At 37.0% G+C, this 13,457-nt stretch overlaps 1 non-coding gene across 1 annotated transcript; it reads right to left on the bottom strand.

The window, feature by feature from the left end:
• Positions 1-2,231: 2,231 nt before the first annotated feature.
• LOC116133580 lies at positions 2,232-2,338 on the bottom strand. The gene has a single exon (XR_004128563.1). It is a non-coding gene; the product is annotated as a small nucleolar RNA R71 (small nucleolar RNA).
• Positions 2,339-13,457: the final 11,119 nt, after the last annotated feature.

The following is a 13,457-nucleotide window of genomic DNA, read 5'->3' as shown; positions in this document are numbered from 1 at the left end:
TGAAAATGCTGATTTATTTTGTGATTTTGGGGTGAAACTATAAAGAATTTAAGGTTTAATACATGATTTATGATGTAATTTTTTGCATGTTTTGTTATCTTTTGGAATCACAGGTTTTTTTCCGTCTTCAAGTGTTTAGGTGCAAAAAGATGAATTATTTGTGCTTTTGTTGGTGGTCAAACATCATGGAACCATAGAGTGTGAATAAATCAAGGCGAGTGGAAAAAAAAGTGAAAGTTTGCATCTGTGCCGCAACACACTTTTCTGAGCCGCAGCGTGAAGACCGCGAAACAGAAATTGAGCTGCAACACACTTTTCTACGCCGCAGCATAAAGTCAATAAAATCCAAATTACGCCACGACGCAATTAATATGAGCCACGACGCAATTGAAGTGAGCTGCAGTGCAAAACTTTGAGCCGTTGTGCAAATCGTGATATTTGGAAAAACTCCGCATTTTCAACCATAATTTGGGTGACCATTATTTACAATTATGCCATTTTGCCTAAAAACTATTAAAGGCAACTTTACTCTGTTTTTCAGATATATTAGGTTTTAGAAAAAAACCTTTTCAACTTTGGAGGCTTGGGAGAGATGATTGATTGTGTGAGGCCAATCCTTGATCATCTTAAGTGGATTTTGCATCCAAATGTGTAAGTATAAGATCAAGGTTTGTTTTATTGTATTTATGAGTAGCTAAACTCTTTCCTAGTGTATCCAGTATAATCTAATTAGACTACTTTATGTTTATTGTTTAATCAAATGTTTAATTGATCCAATGGTATCTTAGTTTCATTCATTTGTGTTTATTGAGTTGATTAATCACTATTATTGCATGACTGCCTTTGATTTATAGTTGAATGGTTGTATGAGTCAAGGTTAGGCTACACGCCACTAGCTAATCTTGAATTTCTCTTGATCTTTGATTGTAGTTGATGTTTGATCGTGTTTAATAGTTGATTGATTGACTATATGAGTTGGGGTTAGGTTACATGCCGCAAACTAATCTCAGATTGCTCTAATGAATTATTGATTTATGTCTGTACGATGCCCTTGACAAATGTGAGTTGGTTTGAGTTCGTTTTGATACTTTTATGCATAATGGGTTTTTGTGATTTAGACTAGGCTACATGCCATTAGTTAGTTAGATTATGAAAACACTAGGTTGATTTGGTTTGCGACGGCATGACCTTACCTTGGTAAGTATTGACCCTAAGATTTGGATCGATAAACATCAGTTAGATTAATAATGTAAAGTAGGATAATTATGGTGAAATTGGATACACTAGACTATTTCTCATTGTTGATCACTTGTTTAGATATCTTTTTTATGTTAGCTGTTATTTTAGTATTTTTATTTGAATTTTAGTTAATTAAGATTTTATTGAATTGTGGGATATTTTTATTATCTCACTTGATTTCACTATTTTAATTAGTTGTTTTTACACAGTATTAGATTAATTGATAGCTCAACTCTCTATGGGAACGACCCTTACTTGTGCACTTTACTGTAATAGTGACTCGTGCACTTGCAGAGGAATTAAAGTTGTTTTTAAATGAACAAGTTTTTGGCGCCATTGTCGGGGAGTTGGAGTTATTTGATTTCTTTAATATTTGTGATTTTATTTTTGTTGTTAGATTTTATTTTGTTTTATTTTAGTTGTTTTTATTATTTTCTAGTTGTTTTCTTTATTTTTGTGTTACACTTTTTCCTTGTTTTGAGTTCTTTTGAATGCAAGGTCACCGATCGTTGGGCGAAGAAGTGCTTCCTTATTTTGATAGGGTGAATTTGATTGGTAGAATGAGAAGAGAACCTGAAAGATCGGAAGAATCAAGTGTATCAAATTCAGAATTAGAAGAAAGGATTGTGAATCCACCTTGACCAATGAAGGAGTGTGCACGTCCTACCATTGGAACATTGCCCTCTTGTATTGTTTTGAGTGCTGCAGTGAGGAATTATGAGTTGAAGAGTATCCATTTTTAGATGCTTCCTTCATTCCATGGGATGGCCACTAAAGATCCATTGACATTTATTAGAGATTTTTACTCAACCATGCAAACTTTTCCTTTGCAAGGTTTGATTGAAGATCAATTGAGGATGAGATGCTTTCCATATACATTGAAAGACGCAACGAAAAGTGGGTTCATGTCATTGGCACCAACTTCGCTTACCACTTGGGACACGGTCTATAACAAATTCATAGGTAAATTTTATTCTCATGCGAAGACTGCAGAACTAAGAGGTAAAATTGCTACTTTCTCTCAACTTGATGGTGAGCCATTCCATGAGGCTTGGGAAAGATTTAAATTTATTTTAGTTCAATGTCCACATCATAGATACCATTTAGAATTGTTGAATCAGTTTTTCTATGATAGACTGACACAGGCTTTCCAAGCTATAGTTGACAATGCTGGAGGTGGAGCCATGGAAGAAAAGATTGCAGAGAAGACATACAAGTTGTATGAGATGCTTGGCTCCAACTCACAACAGAAGAGTGTTAGAGGGAAAGCAAAGGGAATCTATGAAGTGAGTGCTAACACCGAGTTGGTGATGCAAGTGTCTGAATTGACAAAGCAAGTCAAGACCATGTGCAACATGATGATGGGGCTGTGACATATTAGTTCCAATGAGGTATGTGCTATTTGTGGTAATGTTGTCCATACTACTAATGTTTGTCCTTCAGGTGAGAGTTTTCCAAAAACTGTGGAGCAAGCGAACATGATGAACTCTTACAATCAAAGACCCCACAATTCGTATTCGAACACATACAATCCTATATGGCGGAACCATCCAAACTTTTCATGGAGAAACAACCAGTCATAAGGAAGTCCTGAACACATCATGCAACCAAAGAAGCCATCATTGGAGGAGACATTGAACAATTTCATTCAAATGTCTCAACAAACAAATCAGAACTTCAAAAAGAGATTTGAACAGCAAGATGCAGCCATAAGGAAGATGGAAGTGCAGATTGGCCAAATTGTAGAGCATTACAAGGCCATGTCTCGGGGAAGTTATTGAGTCACGCGGAGCAAGCAAATGCATTCACAATATTGAGAAGTGGTAAGGTAATTAACAAGGACATCAATTCTGAAACTAATTAGCCCTTGTTTGATCATGTAGGACAAAAGAAGTCAAAGGGAAGAAACAGAGTGCACCCGTTCAGAGTGAAGAGATTGACCCTTCATATGTGCCATCGAAGCCCTACATTCCACCCGTGCCTTTTTCGGGTCATTTGATTAAAAGTAAATGGGATAAGTCATTTTTTGATATCTAAGACATTTTATCTAAAGTTAATGTGAACTTACCCTTGCTTGAATTGGTTAGGAAATTGCTGGCTTATGCTAAATTCTTCAAGGAGTAGAACACTCAAAAGCGTCAGTATGAACCTAATGAGAAAGTCTTAATTTCTGAGATAGTAAGTACGGTTTTGCAACACAAGTTACCACCCAAATTGAAAGATCCTGGGAGTTTTATTATAGACATTACAGTTGGTAGTTTTAAGAAGAAGCAAACTATGCTGGATTTGGGTGCAAGCATCAATCTCATGTCGTATTCCACGTATCAGCAGTTGGGATTGAAAGGACTAAAACCTACAACAATGACATTACAGTTAGCCAATCGATCAATGAAATATTCCAAAGGAATTGTTGAAGATGTTTTAGTTCAATTTGATAAACTGATTGTTCTTGTTGATATTGTAGTGATGGACATGGGGGCATTGGCAACTGGAGATAAGGAACCACCCATTCTACTTGGACGTCCATTCATGGCCATGACGAGGACAGTTATAGACGTTCAACAAGGGAAATTGCAAATGACAGTGCTTGATCAAACCATTGAGTGTTCGGTTTTCCATTCCATACCTTTGCCATATAAAAAATGCTTTATTGTTGACTCTTTGAACCCCATCATTGTGTCTAATGTTGTGTAGGATTGGAGTGAAGACAAGTTGGGGTTAGCTTTGCTGGTGGAGGATGGAAATGTTAATGATGCAAAAGTGAAGGCATTTTTGGTGGGAGTTGATAGAGTGAGATCAAAGGCCTCTATTGTTGAGTTGAGGATGCCACCTTGAATAATAACCGAGCATTCTGTCTAGCTTAGGATGATAAACAAGTGCTTTTCGGGAGGCAACCCAAATGTTTCTTTCCTGTATTGTGTCATTTTTATTTTATTGCTTTTGTTCAGTTTTTTTTGTTTATTTCAGTTTACTATTTTGATTGTGTATTTTATTTTGTGTGTTTGAATTTTCAGGAAATCTAACACTTGGTTTAATTTTTCTAGAAAAACCACTTCACACCACGGCTCAAATTAATCAAGCCATGATGTAATTGCATCGTCAGACTTGATGACAGGACAAACGTGCAATCAGGCCTTGGCGCAAATAGAGGTGGAAAAGTAACCCGCCCAGCTCGATCCGACCCGACCTGGCCTGTGGCAGGTTATGCATTTTGGCGGGTCGATCCTAACCCGCTCGCCCGGCCTGCCATTTTTTTGGGATTGGTTGGCCTAACTCGGCCCGCCAACCCTAACCTGCTGGGTTAGGGTGCGGGTCGGGCTGGGTTAGCCCCCATTTTTTATTATTATTATTATTTTATTTTTTTACCATATCAAAATTTAAAACAGCAGAAATTAAAATAACGTGGCAGCAGTAACATGGCTGAACTTGAGATAAGGTCTAAGTCTTCTTCTATTCTTCTTTTGAATTTTTTTATTTCACCCAACAACTGAAAAAGAGTTTTAGAAAAAAAAAAAAAAAAACAAAAATGGCCACAGTTTCAATGAGTCTAAAAGGGTCTGTCTTTATCGTCAAGCTCTTCCTCATCATTTTTCATGGGCGAATTCAGCATGGCTCCCAGATTAGTCACCGTTTCCCTCCTACACCAAACGCCGTTCCCGTTAACCATCGAATCCGCCCACAAAAAGGGAGCCGATAGTATGAAGAATGGCCGTGATTCGCCAGGTAAACACCTCGGTGTTAAGATTTATGGTGATCAAGTGGCCAAGCCTGGTGCCATTATTGTTCGTTAGCGCGGCACCAAGGTTTGTCCTTAATTTATAATTTTACCCATTTATTTATAATTTTTCAATAATTGATTTGACTTTGTATAAATTTTCAGTTTCATCCAGGAAAGAACGTGGGGATTGGGAAGGACCACACATTATTCTCGTTGATTGATGGGCTTGTGAAATTTGAGAAGTACGGTTCTGATAGGAAGAAGGTAAGTGTTTACCCACGGGAAGTGCAGCCTGAAAATCCCAACAGTTGCAGAGCATGAAAGAGAGAGTACTTCAGGTTGCAACGTGAGAAAAAAAAAGGCTAGAAAGGAAGGTTATGTAGCTCAACCACAATTGGTATTGGCTTCTTCTGCTGTTAAGTGTTGATGATGCAGACAACAAACCAATTTTTGCAACAGCCAACCCACTAGGTTGGCGGGTTCTGTCATACCAAACAAAATAGCAACCCGCCGGGTTGGCTCTGGGGATTGCATGCGAGTTGGGTTCAACCCGGCTCACCTATAAGGCGGTCTGGGTTGAACCCTCTCTAATGCGGGCCGGGTTAGGGTTGACTCGCCTAACCGGACCCATTTGTTCCGCCTCTAGGTGCAAATAATTCATGCTGCAGTGAAAATGCGACGAATTGACATTCAATGACGTAAACACGCTGCGACTCAAAAATTTCAGGCCGCGGCTTGTTTACGCCATTCTTCATTTTTAGCGTGAAAACTCGAAAAATAGCATGGCACAATTCATAGAATATAAAAGATTTCGTCAGATCTCAACTGCGTTGCAGTGCAGTTCTTCACTTCTCTCTCAAAATTTTCCGTTTGATCTTGCATTTTTCTTGCTAGAAATTACTTCTCACACATCCTAAACACTCTTAAACACTTGATTGACCTTGATTTTGCAGATTCTAGATTGATTTTGGGCTGGATCGATTTGGGCATTTTTTATTTTGGGGCAAATCAATTTCAATCCAAGGTTCTGATCATTGATTCCAACTGGGAGTTGTTATTGGGGATGGTGAAGTGAGGAGACCACCACTTCCATCGCTAACATTGAAGTATCTCTAGAAGATTCCTCGTGGGGGTAAGGGAGCTGCAGCCCAGGCATAGCCGCACAGATAGAGAGCCCCTCGCTTGTCGACATCTTTTACCTAGTCTGTACAAGGTCAGATAGCCGACTTGAGAGCAGAGATGAGAGAGTGGCAGACATGAGCCACAGGACAGATGACGTATTAGGCTGAGTGTTTATAGATGCTTCAGCGGATCCAACAGTTTCAGTTATCTCAGTTAGGAGTGGATCCAGGACAGTTTGTATGTCTTATCTTCCCAGGGGGTTTTTAGCCGAGGGCACCTATTGGTGATGTTGACATGGTTGGAGATGATGATGATGGTGGTGACCAGTAGTGAGAGACTGGGTGGATTTATTGATATATTTCCTGTTTTTCATTTTCTTTTCTGTACTTTAGTTTTTAGTTTATTTGTGTGTGACTTTATTTTTCAGTTGTAAAACTTTAGTTACTTTATTATGGTTTTGATGTTATTTTCATTTATGTTTTATTTGTATTTCCATAAATGTTATGCGGATTAACAAACAACATGGATTCTATCCAAGACACCATGTGTCATTTTCTTTTGTGTTGGTGGATTTCATGTTGATTACAGGATATCCATTCAGTGGCATTACTTCTAGACATTACAATTTGTTACTCAAAAGGGGGGTAACTCATTTCTTTCTTTTTTACCTCTGCGTTGTTTTGTTGGCTACATTGGGAACAATGTCGGATTTTGGTTGGGGGTGGGAAAGTGTGAAATTTTTGCATGCCTGTAATTATTTTTTTTTATTCATGGAAGTTTGTGTTTCCTGGATGATGTCAAATATCTGTGATATTGTTGATTGCAATGACATGTAGTATTTAGAAGAGGTGATTTTTACACTAATTCAAAAATTATCCTAGATGTTGATTTTTGCTTGAGTTCAAAACTCTTGGGTTCGTGGTTTGTTTGTTTGGTTGGTTCTAGCTTTTAGAGGTATTTTCTGGTTAATTTCCTATGTTTTTATGAGGTCCCTAAACTCTAGAACCTATTTGATGATCACTTGAGACAAAATCCTAGACAACACATGATTTAAGAAATGACTTAGGCCATCTTTGGACTGTTTGTACCTTTCAAGCCAACCTTTTATGCTATTATCCTTAGTCACCCTGTTGAGCCTTATTGTATATATTTAGCCTTGATTTTCTTTCTTTCAACCCGCAATAACCTGTTCCATGTAACCCTTAAACACATTTCCTACCCATCATTTTCTTTTAAGAGGAATTAATCTGAAATTTTGAAAGCGAAGTGTTTGTGGCTTCAAGATTTGTATAAGACTGTGTGAGGATGTTCAAAAGATCGGGTTGGGGGTTGTTGTGTGGGAAAAAAGGGAATTGGGTGATATCATTGCTTCCTAAGTTATGTGTTTTTATTATTGATCTGAAAAAAAAAAAAGGACAAAAAAAATAAACAATAAGGAAGCATGAAACGGGTACATATTCGATTGTGGTTGGGGAGAGTGATGCAATAAAAAGAAAAAAAAATAAGGGGTTTTGGGTTTGAGAGAGTAAGTTGTTTTGAGCGATTGGGTTCCTGAATTGTAAGATTTTTCCTTTTAATTGCTTGAATCCCTTATGTTATTTCATAACCCATTACCTTAGCCTAGCGTTACAAGCTTAATGAAGTCCTAACGATCTAAAGTTGTGTGTTGCTCTACATCAGTGGAGAGTGATCTAAAAAGTAGGCCTATGGAGTTGTGTTTTTAATGTTTTCTATTATATGAGATCAAATGTTGTTTTCTTTTGGAGATCACTATGAAACCACCTCTAAGGCTAGGATTAACGGTTTGTGGATTGGCTGGGATGGAGAGTTCAGAATGAAGGTGAAATTGATTTTTAGGGTGTTCTTGGATGTGTGTGATCATTGCTTGTTCTATTGCTATCTGTGTATGAAATGTATGAGACATATTTACTGATGCATCCAAGAAATCCATGTTTTGTATATATGTGAGCTAGGAAATGGTAGGATGTTTGTGGGTAACATCATTGAAAACCCTCACGAGACTATAACTCGTCCACTAGGGGGACCTAGGGTTTAAAGGCTTATTGCATATGCTAAATGCAATCATGTCAACCTATGGAAGTGGTTTAGTTAGGATTAGATTTTATCACTTTCATTGCTAAGGACTAGCAGTAAGCTGGTTGGGGGTTGTGTTGAGTGTTGAAAATGCGGATTTGTTTTTTTGATTTGGGGGTGAAACTGTAAGGAATTTAAGGTTTAATGCATGATTTATGATGTAATTTTTTGCATGTTTCGTTATCTTCCGGAATAACAGGTTTTGTTTTGTTTTCAGGTGTTCAGGTGCAAAAAAGATGGATTATTTGTGCTTGTGTTGGTGTTTGGACATCCTGGAACCGTTGAGTGCGGATAAATTAAGGCGAGCGGAAAAAAAAATGAACGTCCACATCTGTGCTGCAGCGCACTTTTCTGAGCCGCAACATGCAGACAACGAAACAGAAATTAAGCCACAACACACTTTTCTGCACCACAGCATAAAGTCGACAAAATTCAAATTGTGCCATGGCACAATTAATCTGAGCCATGGCTGAATTGAAGCTCACCGCAGTGCAAAACCTTGAGCCGTGGCGCAAATCGCGATATTTGGAAAAACTCCGCATTTTCAACCTTAATTTGGGTGACCATTATTTACAATTATGCCATTTTTCCCAAAAACTATATAAAGGCAACTTTACTCTGTTTTTCAGATATATTAGATTTTAGAAAACACTTTTTCAACTTTGGAGGCCTAGGAGAGAGGGATTGATTGTGTGAGGCAAATCCTTGATCATCTTGAGTGGATTTGCATCCAAATGTGTAAGTGTAAGATCAAGGTTGGTTTTATTGTATTTATGACAAGCTAAACTCTTTTCTAGTGTATCCAATGTAATCTAATTAGACTAGTTTATGTTTATTGGTTAATCGAATGTTTAATTGATCCAATGGTATCTTAGTTTGTTCATTTGTGTTTATCGAGTTGATTAATCACTATTATTGCATGATTGCCTTTGATTTAGGCTACATGCCACTAGCTAATCTTGAATATCTCTTGATCTTTGATTGTAGTTGATGTTTGATCATGTTTAATAGTTGAATGATTGACTATATGAGTTGGGGTTAGGCTACACGCCACTAGCTAATCTCAGATTGCTTTGACGAATGATTAATTTATGCCTATGTGATGCCCTCGATAGATGTGAGTTGGTTTGAGTTCGTTTTGATACTTTTAGGCATAATGGGTTTTTGTGATTTAGATTGGGCTACACGCCACTAGCTAGTTGGATTATGAAAACACTAGGCTGATCCGGTTGGCCATGACACGACCCTACCTAGGTAAGTATCGACCCTAAGATTTGGACGATAAACATCGGTTAGATTAATAATATACAGTAGGATAATTATGGTGAAATTGGATACAATAGATCATTTATCATTGTTGATCACTTGTTTAGTTATTGTTCTTATCTTAGTTGTTATTTTAGTATTTTTATTTGAATTTTAATTAATTTAGATTTTATTGAATTGTTGGATATTTTTATTATCTCACTTGATTTAACTATTTTAGTTGTTTTTACATAGTATTAGATTAATTGATAGCTCAACTCTCTGTGGGATCAACCTTTACTTGTGCACTGTACTGCAATAGCAACCTGTGCACTTGTGGAGGAATTAAAGTTGTTTTTAATTGAACAGTCACCAAAATTAGGGTTGGAAATGCGACATTTTTACATTCTACGCCATTTGTGCCAGGCACGATTGAATTGCACCTTGGCGCATTTTTAGGCGATTTCTTCTTCGATAAAAACCGTATCACGCTACGCCGTAGTTTGGATTTCATTGACATTGTGTTGTGGCATCGTAAATGTTCGCTGCAGCGCAACCCAAGTTGCACTGATTTGCGTTGCGGTGCAAGAAATCGTGTTGTGGCACGATTTGTAATTCACTCTTTTTCTTCACGCCTTAATTTATCTACACTCGAACAGGTCCAGGATGTCCAAACACCAACACAAGCACAAATAATCCATCTTTTGCACTTGAACATCTGAAAACACACAAAACACTCGTGATTTTGGAAGATAACAAAACATGCAAGAAATCACATCATAAGTCATGCATTAACCCTTAAATTCCTTACAGTTTCACCCCTAAATCACTAAATAAATCCGCATTTCCAGCACTGAACACAACCCCCAACCAGCTTATTGCTAGTCCCTAGCAATGAAAGCAATATAAAAATAAAATCTAACCTAACTAAACTATCCTAAACCACTTCCGTAGGTTAACACGATTGCATTTAGCATATGCAATAAGCCTTTAAACTCTTAGGTCCCCCTAGTGGATGAGTTATAGTCTTGTGAGGGTTTTCAGTGATGTTACCCATAAACATCCTACAAGTCCTAACACACATATATACAAAATAAAGATTTCGTAGATTACACAATATATGTGTCTCATACAAAGCATATACATAAAGCAAAATCTTCATTCTCAACTCTCTCCACACAATCATACCACAAACCATCAATCCTAGCCTTAGAGGCAGTCTCATGTGCAACTTCCATAACAAAAACAAATTTTTGATCCATAAATATGAAAACTTTAAAAACACAAACTCCATATGCCTACTTTTTAGATCACTCTCCACTAATGTAGAACAAACGCACAACTTTAGATCATTAGGACTTCATTAAGCTTGTAACATAAGGCTAGGGTATTGGGTCATGAAAAAACGTAAGAGATTCAAGCAATTAAGAGGAATAATCTTACATTTCAAAGAACACATGCTCAAAACAACTTACTCTCTCAACCTGAAACCCTTTATTTTATTTTTTATTTCCTTCTTTATTACATCACTCTCCCCAACCACAATTGAATCTGTACCCTTTTCATGTTTCCTTATTGTTCTTTCTCTTTTTTTTTTTTTTTTCTTTTTGATTCTTTTTTTAAACACATAACTGAGGAAGTAATGATATCACCAAATTTCCCCTTTTTCCCACACAACAACTCCCAACTAGGTCTTTCGTACATCTTCACAAAATTTTATAGCAAAGCTCAAAACCTCACACATTTCACTTTCATAAATTCAGCTTAAATCCTCTTAAAAGAATATCAAAGGTAGGAAATGTGTTTAAGGGTTAAATGGGGCAGGTTATTGCGGGTTAAAAGAAAGAAAATCAAGGCTAGATATGTGCAATAAGGCTCAACGGGGTGACTAAGGATAATAACATACAAGGTTTGCTTGAAAGGCACAAAAGGTCCAAAGATGGCCTAATTCATTTCTTTAATTATACTTCGTCTAAGATTTCACCTCAAGTGATCATCAAATAGGTTCTAGAATTTTAGGGACCTCACAAAAATAGTAGGAAGATTACACACAAAACATCCCTAAATTCTAGAATCAACTAACCAAACAGACCATATACCTGATAGTTTCAAACTAGAACAAAACCAACATCCAGAATAGTCCTTCGACTAAGGTAAAAATTGACCTCTCCTATTCACTATGTGTCATTGCAATCATGTTATCTCATAGACATTTGACATAATACAGGAAACACAAAGATTCCACAAACTCATAAAAAATTTACAAGCATGCATAAACATGAATTCATAAACATAAATTTCATGCTTTCCCATCCCGAACCAAATTCCGACATTGTCTCCAATGTAGCCATCAACACAAAGTAGAGGTGAAAAGGGAAAGAATAGTCCCCCTTGATTAACAAATCGTAAGGTACCGGAAGTAACTCCGTTGAATGGGCATCCTATAATCAACAAAAGATCCATCAACACAAAAGAAAGAACACATGGTGTCTTGGAATAGAATCCATGTTGTCATTTAGTCATCAAAAAGTTTGTAGAAATTAAAACAAACACACAAATAAGAAAAAAATGAAATCAACATAAAAGTAAATAAAGTTTAAACTGAAAACAAAATAAAAGCAAATAACCAGTTTAAACTGAAAACAAAATAAAAGCAAATAACAAACATAAAAACAGAATGATAAATGAAAATAACAAAAGAAAAAGAAAACAGGAAATCTAGAAATGTGCTGCGGCATAAATTTCTATGCCTTGGCGTTACACAGTTTTTCTGGGTGAGGACATGAATATCGCCAATATGTGCCGTGGCATGGATCCTTGTGCCACAACGTGACATGGTTTTCTGGCGATCAAAAGCGTTGAAATGCACCGCGGCGTGGTGAAATCATGCCGTAGTGCCACAGTGACTGTGTTCTGCATCAAACGCAAAAATGTGCTGCAGTGTAGGGGACTTGTGCCACGGCGTTACAATGAAACTTTTACGCAAATAACACTGAAATGTACCACAGTGCAAACATCTTCCACCTCGGCATGCACTGACTTTCCTGGAAAAAAATAAAACAGGTGTTAATACTCTACAAAAATGCAAACAACATATTGGAAATGAAATAAAGCATACCGAAAAGAAGTAAAACATCAATATTCATAAAACAAAACTTAAACAAACAAAAATAGCAAAAATTAAACACACAAAAGCAACATAAATCAAGGCAAAGTCACTAGAAATCACAGAGCAACTTAATAGTCCTTGGAATGACGCCAAAAACTTGACAGATATAAAGTTTAATCCTTCGTAAGTGCACGAGTAGCAATAGCAGCATAGTGCACGAGTAAAGGGAAAAGAAATAAAGCATACTGGAAAGAAGTAAAACATCAACATTCATAAAACGAAACCTAAACAAACAAAAATAGCAAAAATTAAACACACAAAAGCAACATAAATCAAGGCAAAGTCACTAGAAATCACAGAGCAACTTAATAGTCCTCGGCAATGACGCCAAAAACTTGACAGATATAAAGTTTAATCCTTCATAAGTGAACGAATAGCAATTGCAGCATAGTGCACAAGTAAGGGTCAATCCCACGAAGACTGGAAGTGCTCTTGTGATCCTAGGGCTCTAACTCCATCATAATCATCAGGCTACATGTTCATCATTAAACTATTGTTCTCTCCACTCCATTCTAGGGTTCATACATCATCGGGTTCAACCTAGTACTTTCATCATCTAAACTAGCTAGTGGCATATAGCCTAGTCTAAATAACAAAGGAACCAATTCGCATAGACACAAATCATCCATTCACAGAGCTAATCAAAATAGGCATGACATCTCTTGTTTCTAAGGTATTACCATGACCATTCAAAATAATCCAGTGTTTCCATCACCTAAACTAGCTAGTGGCGTATAGCCTAATCTAATCACGGAAACCCATTAAGCGCAAGAGATCTTAAAGACAAAACCAATATATACCCGAGCAAGGCTACAAATCAGTCATTCCACACACAATCTTGTCTCATACAATCAATTAACTAACATCAAG

The sequence above is a fragment of the Pistacia vera genome, unplaced genomic scaffold, assembly GCF_008641045.1.
Source record: "Pistacia vera cultivar Batoury unplaced genomic scaffold, PisVer_v2 Contig270, whole genome shotgun sequence".
NCBI lineage: Eukaryota > Viridiplantae > Streptophyta > Magnoliopsida > Sapindales > Anacardiaceae > Pistacia > Pistacia vera.
Note: the sequence above shows the minus strand (reverse complement) of the source record. Positions and strands in the feature narration are given on the sequence as shown.